At 30.1% G+C, this 9,057-nt stretch overlaps 1 pseudogene; it reads right to left on the bottom strand.

The window, feature by feature from the left end:
* Positions 1–2,286: 2,286 nt before the first annotated feature.
* LOC145067796 (auxin-responsive protein SAUR21 pseudogene) lies at positions 2,287–2,634 on the bottom strand (annotated as a pseudogene).
* Between the last annotated feature and the right edge of the window lie 6,423 nt (positions 2,635–9,057).

Raw genomic sequence — 9,057 nt, forward strand, 5'->3', positions numbered from 1 at the left:
GTATAAAAAATTTGCTACCAGTACCGTACAAAGTATAATTGGTACCAATATATTTGGCTACCAACAAGTTTGGTTGATACAAAATGGTAGTAGTATATACTAGCTTATTTAATTTTCTATTTTAACATTTTAAAAACAAATAAAGACATCACGTAATTTTGACATTTATTAAAAAAATTAGTTGCCTAGTTTTTTTAATTTACAAAAGAATTCTATTAAAGGAACCCTAATTTAAAGTTTTAATTTTTTTTTGTTTTAACATGGTAATTAACTATTGATTAATGTGTCCAAATAACTTACATAATGTTCTTAAAACCGAAAACACTAAACAAAATTAACAATTGAAATATACAATTCTATGTGTATGTGTATATGAATCGGTTGGTACGGTTTTATCATGGTATTCAAATTTTGTACAATTACAATACCAAAATTGTTTAATTGGTATGGTACTACCGACCAAACATGTTGACTATTAAATATATTAGCTACCAACTTTTTTAATTCGATTGGTTGATTTTCCGTGATACAATTTTAACGACCCTAATTGTAACCCATTTAATTACAAGAGATCAATTTATACAGTTTTTATTTTTTATTTTTTATTTTTTATTTTTAATATTTAATATGGTTGTGTTTTTGTGGTTGTTCTATTGTGCTTTCCCACGTATTAATAGTTGATTTATTCTATAACATTTCGATCTGTTGAAACTTTTCTAACCAGAAACCCGCGACGAAGACAATCCCATAAGACCCGTGTAGAAGAGTGAGAAATTTCTTTTAAGATGCATAAGTTCTTGAAGAACACGATTGCCAAGTAGATTTCTAGAGATGGGATAGAAGACTTGTAGTTTCAGACTTTCAGAAGGGTTCGCGGCAGCATGCATAGAAGATTACATGTGCTGGAAAGGACGAGCCTTACGTGGCTTTGCTCATCAAGATATATGCTACTTTTCAGCATATTCAACTGTAATCAAATCTTTAATAGAAAGAAATCTAAAATAAAAATAAACAAACGCGTATAGCTCGGATAGAAGACTAATCATTGGAGCAAGCAATTATACGTCGAAGGTATCTTTATCCTCACACATCAAAATTAGCAAAATAATTAAAAAAGTTGGTTCATATATACTTCCTCCGTCATGGGAACAAAGTTCCCTATATATATTTTTAATTAACTGAAACTAATTAGTCCGTTTTCAAGCTTACAAGGAGGCTTCCTTGTAAAAGATGGGATTCAAGTTTTGGCAGATCCAACCATAGATTATAAAATAATTATCTCTATATAACTGAAAATGATTACATAAGCCGGTGCCTAATGCTTGATGAAATTCAACAATTTCATTTTACTAAAGATAAAACTGAAAAATAAAATCACAAATTAAGAATGTTGCACAAGTGAAAATCTGGTATTCATTTTAAGACACATATACCAAAAGCTCATCATATAGACCCTACATTGGTACTCGATTTGCAATTGCCGACTCCATGTCATGTCATGCAAGTCGGTGTGGAGAGCAATTGGAAATGGGCGACATATTACGTACCGACTTTAAGTCATATGAAATGTCGCATAAAATTTCGAGACATAGATTAGTCTTATCAGTTTTGTCGTTTCTAGTTATTGGTAATTTGAAGCTGCGTACTTTTAGCGATCTTTGTCTTTTTGCCATAGTATGAAGATATGTAATCTTTGTTTCCGTTGGTTGTTAATTAGGTTGGTTGTTAATTAGGTAAGGAGTGACTCTTTCAAATGAAAGGTCATGGTTCAAGTCACACTAAGAATAATGTTTAAGATTATATTAGGAATAGGATAATTTATTGTTTCAATACAAAAATTGTTTTAGTTAGTATTCACTATTCAGGGTATTGATATCTTGATGATTATGCAAGCTCATGACATCTTGATTTTCATCATCGCAACAAGTGGTCATACTTTCATTTGGTATTTACAGATCGATTTCAGGGTTAGTATAGCGACATGCTATGTGTTCAAAACTGACATTTGTTGGGATGAATTACTAGGTCTCACAAGGCTTCACTTTCCGTATGACCCATGCAATTGTGGATCTAGAATCCCAATGCTCTACCCGTCACAAATATTTCTGCATATGAATTACAATAACAAATAATGTATATATAATCTCTCTTTTACATTACAAAAATCTGTAAAAGATTTCAAGATATACATGTGTTTACCCAAACGTGCATGGGTATTATAGTTAAGTTTACCACCGATTCTACAGGAATTAAAAAAAAAAAGAAAAAAAATTCGAGAAAAAACTATCATGAAGTTTCCAACAGGTTGGTAAGCTTGACAAATTCATCTTCTTTGCAGGAGATGGTTAGACCTCCCATTGGGTGGTCAAACCCAAATTCTTCCTCCGATTGACGCAACAAAACTTGAAACATCGGTTGATCCAAGTAAGATATTGGGACAACAAACCGCCTCTTCTGGGTTTCACCAACGTACACCGCAAGATGACCTTTTGGCACATCATTTTGATAACTTGTGTCACGAAGAGAGATCGATCTGCCAAAGCATTTTACATTGGAAACTAAAGAAGGCAATCGAATAAGACCCATGTGTAGAAGATTAATTGGAGGAAAACGAGTGTATATGTAGTTTCTTTTTGAAATCGGATAGGAATGTGGAGCTGTGCTTTAGACGATTTGAAACATATATTTATAGCTTTGTTAATCAACTTCTTTTCCAAGAAAATGCCATATTATAAAAAATACAGTATGTATTCATTTATGAGTTTGAGCAACTGTAGTCGAGGTTTATTTACCCGCACATGAAATTGAAAATTAAATATGTGTCATTTCTCAAAAAGGAATTTGTATTTTATTAAACAATTCCAAATAAAGCTCATATTACTTGGTATGGAGGAATCATTTCATAATATAAAAACGAGATATAATTAATTGTAGTTGGTGATATTTGCAGCAGAGTTTTCAGAAGGTCACATGCCAGGACTACTAAGCCGTAGGCCTAATTTTTAAGATGTATAATTGCCTGGCAATAGATTGGAGTTTGGAGGTGGATGGAATATATATATATATATATATATATATATATATATATATATATATATATATATATATATATATATATATATATATATATATATATATATATATATATATATATATATATATATATATATAGGGAAGAGTAATATGAAAAATAAATCATTAGGGCAACACATATTTGAACCAATGAAAACATGAAAACACATCACTTCTACAATAACTTCTACAATACATTACTTGTGAAGAAAGAAATGGACACATGTCATTTGATTATTGGTTCCGGTAGATGTTGCCATAGTTATTTGTTTTCCATAGAACTCATTCCTATATATATATATATATATATATATATATATATATATATATATATATATATATATAGAGAGAGAGAGAGAGAGAGAGAGAGAGAGAGAGAGGTGGGTTCAATTGAGAAAATAAAAAAGGTTGAGAATGGGGGAATCATTCTCAGCCACTCATTTATATAAGCATAAAAAAACACGGTGACAAACTTGTAAATATGTTAATAACCTTCGATGTCAAATACGTAACTATAGAGATTTCGATAACAGTTCGTTCATCCTCAAAATTTCTCCTCCAACCTTCAACAATCATCCAAATTTCTTCAACTAAACCATCATCAATGTCATCCAATGCTAATCAATCATCAATATCCTTAGATGGGAGGTTCGTCGTTCAAGACAAATTCGCAATCCAAATTCATCAATTTCATGGATTTGTTAAAGTTTGGAACTGGAATTTCCCAGATTCGTAAACGAAATCAGTTGGAATCGGAATTTCTTTGCTGTTCATGAAATTGGAATCGGAGTTCGTGACTCGCAGTCACGATCGACATTGAAGGACTCATAATCGATACTCACAGGTTCCCAATCTGATTTTCGGAAATCAAAATCAAAATGAGAAATCGATCAGACATAAGTGTCGCATCTGAAGTTGAAATCGGAGGTATATGATGATTTGGAATTGATAACTTGATGTTTTTAACATTTTTAAAATAGTTAACTTGTATGTACTCCAATTGTTTGATGAAATGCAAAAACTAAATTACCACGTTATATTCATATATGAATTTGTTTTCTCGCTTGAATCAGTATATGCTTATTAAAACAAAAAAACGAATATGCAAGTCTAGATGTTATTCATATGTGAATAATATATAAAAATTATATATATTTGTGAAAACACATTGTAATATTCATATGTGAATATACTGGGTAATATTCATAGGTGAATATATCATCTAATATTCATAAGTGAATATACTATGCATTATTCACATGTGATATACCATGTAATATTATGTAATATTCAGATTGAAAATATTATCTAATATTCATAAGTATATATACCATCTAATATTCACAAGTGAATATACTATGTAATATTCACAAGTAAATGAATCGTCTAATATTTAAATATGAATATACTATGTTTAGTATATGCTATATTCATATATGAATGATACTTAAAATGTAAAAAAAAATTAATCATAGTTTTTATTCATAAGTGAATAACGAATGTACTGTAGAAAAAAACTTGATTCATTTTTATTCACATATGAATAACGATAGCTGAAAATATAAAATTTTATTTTATTTTATTTTAAAACTATATCAATATGGATGTCTATTTATAGAGAATAAAAAATCATGAATTTTGGTATATTTAAAATAAGTTTTCGATAAAATTAGCTTCTTAAAAATTAAAAAAAAACGAAAAAGACTATGTTTTTTTATATATTAAGGTAATGATTAGCATAGTTTAAGAAATATGTTTTGTTGGAAAATACATGTCTATTTTTTTTTCCATTTCCGCTGGTACGACGATAGCTTTTGCGGAAAAAATAAATGAGTAGCTGAGAATGATTCCCCCATTTTCAACCTTTTTTTTTCTCAATTGAACTCTCCCCTATATATATATATATATATATATATATATATATATATATATATATATATATATATATATATATATATATATATATAGGGTTAGGTTCAATGGAAAATGAACAATTAAGGCAACATATTAATCTATTAGAAATTAGGATCAATCTTTTGGCATAAACCTTTCCTCCGATCTTAGATTTTACTAGGCTATCTTTGGCGCATAGCTAAGTTAAAACTTATAAGCCTATTTCTTTTCTTATATATATATATATATATATATATATATATATATATATATATATATATTATATATATATATATATACTCCTAATAAATGAAAATAATTTTGCCACATATCATTCTCTAATGCATTATGCCACATGTCATTTTGTCATAATTTTGAGATATTTATTTTCCATTTGTCATTTATTCTATTTTTTATTTTTCAATATATCATTTATTTAGTTTCTACAAATAAAAGATACCATAATAACTATATTAATTTTAAATTTTAAATTTCAAAACTTCAATTTCAATTTTAAATAAATTACAGTTTAAACCTTTGTATTTAACATATTGTTATAACTAACATGTTTATTAAACGGTTTGATAACTACACACATAAATTTAATTTATTTTTTTGCATGTTTTTTTTTGTCATAAGTTTTACGTATTTCAAATTTTACGTTTAATTGTTTGTATTTAACATTTTGTTTTAATAAACCTGTATAATATACGGGTTTGACAACTAGTGTATATATATATATATATATATATATATATATATATATATATATATATATATATATATATATATTATTTGAGAACCTAATATATAAGCTATTTGGGATAGTTGTTAAGAGTCCGTTGATTTTGAAGGCTCTAGGATAAAAAGTAAGAAATAGGCCCTTAATATAAGAATAATGATTCGTTAAATATCATATCAAAAGGGATGGTGCTAGAGGTTCGAACCCTGGTCATTTCATGATGGAGCCTACAACATGTAAGTCTTTTAACCGGCTAAGTTCCAGGATAGTAAGTAGAAGTTTTAAGTAAACGTGTGTGTATATATATATATATATATATATATATATATATATATATATATATATATATATATATATATATATATATGAAACGATTTAGTTAAAAGTTAGAAGCAAGGGAGCAGATGAGAATCGAACCCTAGGCGTTTGGGAGGAGATAGAAAAAGACGCCTCAAGGAGGTAGCTGAACTACAAATACTTTGTTATGTGTTTTTTTACGTAAAATGAAATATAATATATAATAATGGTATACATTGGCTAAAAACTGAGCCCTATTTTTTCGGGCCATGTGCGGTTGCACACGTTGCACACCCTTAGAGTCGGGCCTGGTTGTACATTATAAACTTTTACTATCTTTTCCACAAGTTACTAATTACACATTATAATAAACATTTTTTAAAACTTTCCACCGTCAAATAGTCACAAAAAATGAGAAATAAATAATAACCACAACTTTCGCAGATGACCATCTGCAAAAATCTTTGTTATCTCTGTTTTTTTTTTGTCAAAACAACCTTGTTTTGGCCATTGGATGCGAAATATAGATAGATTTTCATAGATTACACTTGGGAAAATCTAGTTTTTTGTCTAACTTTGAACCTCAGTAACTCTTTCAATACAAACTCCATTTAGGGTGCATTTTTCTTCATTATGTTCAATTTAGTAAGGGCTATCAATGGACATATCATACTTCAACTTTAGGTGACAGGAAGACATAATTTTTTAGGTACAAAATAGGCTCTCTAGTTAAAAATATGAAAAAAGACCCAACTTTAATCTTCATAACTCTTTCATATGAGGTCCGAAGTCTGTTTGGGGTATCATACATTCCTCTAACAAATTGGGAAATGTGGGCTATCACACAATTCCACAAAAGAGGTAGCAAGCCAGACTTTTGCATGTGAGAAATTTCTAATTTTGTACTCACCAAATCAAACAAATAAGGGATCTCAAGTCATGTGATCTCTCAATTAAACATAATCCTAATATGAATGCATAAAAAGGATGTCTCAAACTATTTCCAAAACATGCTTGTATTTCGTCAAAAAAATAAATATTTGAGAAAGAGTGGAACATACCAAAAATCCAACCACAAAATTTTTAAAAATCAAAGTATATGATTTACTAAAAAGTTTCATTCATCATCATTAGCAAACCATAAAATTATCTTTTAAGTCACATCAACGTAATCACAACAAAAATGCGGAAGCTGAGTTTTATTTTGAAACCCATAAGTAACATAGAATGGATAAACTAGATGTGATGCTCCTCCGAGAATGTTCAGATATCTCAGTTAAGCCAACTTCTTTCCTTCAAGCCAGAAAGGACCAACAACTAAAAACACGAAATAGAAATTGTAAGCATAATGCTTAGATACATATCATATGCATGTCTCATCATACACATACATCAAATAATGATCACATATAACTGAACATAAAACACATGCCAACACACATAACCCCAGTCAACTAGATTCCATACGAGAGGTCTATCTATAGTCGACCAAATATTGTCTACTTCCATTTGATAGGTCTATCATGGAAATATTGACCACTTCACTCTGATAGGTTTATAATGGTCATGAATCCTTTTAATCCTACTAGATTCCCTATGAGAGATCTATTTATAGTTAGTTGACGTATAACACAAAGTCCACATAATAAGTAAGTTTATGAAAACTCAGTTGAATTGAAGATATATGAAAGCCAGAACTCAAGCTAGTAGCATCATTTCTTCCTCAAATAACTACACAATACATAACCCTAATTTAATAATTAAGGTAAAAACATTTGTCTACACTTCCTTATCAAGTATATGTCAAAATAAAGCTATTTTATGGATAAAAGTCCGTTTTGCTCTTCCAAGACCCAAACCTAACACAGTTGACCAAAAGTCAAACTTGGTAAAAAAGTCAACTGTCCACATCGTCATGCAACCATCACCCTAGGGTTGCGGTGCTAACAGGTAGTCAAAAAATAGCCGCGATCGGCTTTAGAAGTCGCAGCGTTATTAGCTCTATATTGCGACATGATTTTGACATTTCAGCAAATTTCAACCCAAGGTCTTAATCTTTTAAGATCCAAGCTTCAAGCCTCCAGATTAAGCAAAAATGAAGTCTTAATGGATAAACTTTCCAACTTTATCCATTTGCATGTCCTTAACCCCATAAATCAAAGTCTAGTTCAAAATAAGACTAAAGAGGTCTTAAACTCATACGTGGATCAAACAACAAGATGAACCTCTCATCTTCTTATCACAAAGAGTCTAGATTCCAGAATCCATAAGAATACAACTTTTAAGACTAGAGTTCTTCAAACTCCAACCAAACAACAACCAAGAGATAAAAACATACATAAAACCAAAGATCTAGACCTAATAACTCACAAATGTTCAAACTTAAAGACTTACAATGGTCCAAAAGGTACTCAAGAGGTTGGATATGGCTTGTTTAATGCTTTCTTGGTTCAAAAATACAATTTTTTCTCCTTCAAAGTGCATCAACAAGCAAAAGAGGCTCAAAAGTTGATTAGAAATGGTAGAGGGACAATATGGAGGCTAGGGTTTGCTCCCAACGACCTATGTGATGTTATTAAGGCTGCAAATGATCTAAAATACAAATATGGTTCCTTTAAATATAGGATTAAAACCTGAAAAAAGTAGGTTTAGCCTGCCCAAGATTCGTGCCGTGAATCCCTAAGGGTCATGTTGTGATTGGCTTGGTCCAGCAAGGCCCAATCCGCTTAAGCCCAAAAAGTTTTCATCCCCAAAACTAACCCTTTAAATCACAAGCCTTGAATATTTAGCCCCAAATCTCAATCCTTTAAGGTCCAAACCTCATCCTTAAAATCCCGAGGCCTTTACTTGATGAAATAACGGTCTGTTAACCCGAAATAAGAAACATCCCGAAAATGGATGTTACAATTCTCCCCCCACTTAACTGTATTTCATCCTTAAAATTTGTCTTGGCTATACAGTAGAATACATTTCATAAAAGCAAATCCTTATGCTTTTCCCAAAATTAATCACTAAATTGGCGTAAAAGTAAAGGAGTTCTCGAGACCACATAG

This window comes from Lactuca serriola, chromosome 8 (genome assembly GCF_051521515.1).
Source record: "Lactuca serriola cultivar US96UC23 chromosome 8, Lser_US96UC23_V15, whole genome shotgun sequence".
NCBI classification, from domain to species: Eukaryota; Viridiplantae; Streptophyta; class Magnoliopsida; order Asterales; family Asteraceae; genus Lactuca; species Lactuca serriola.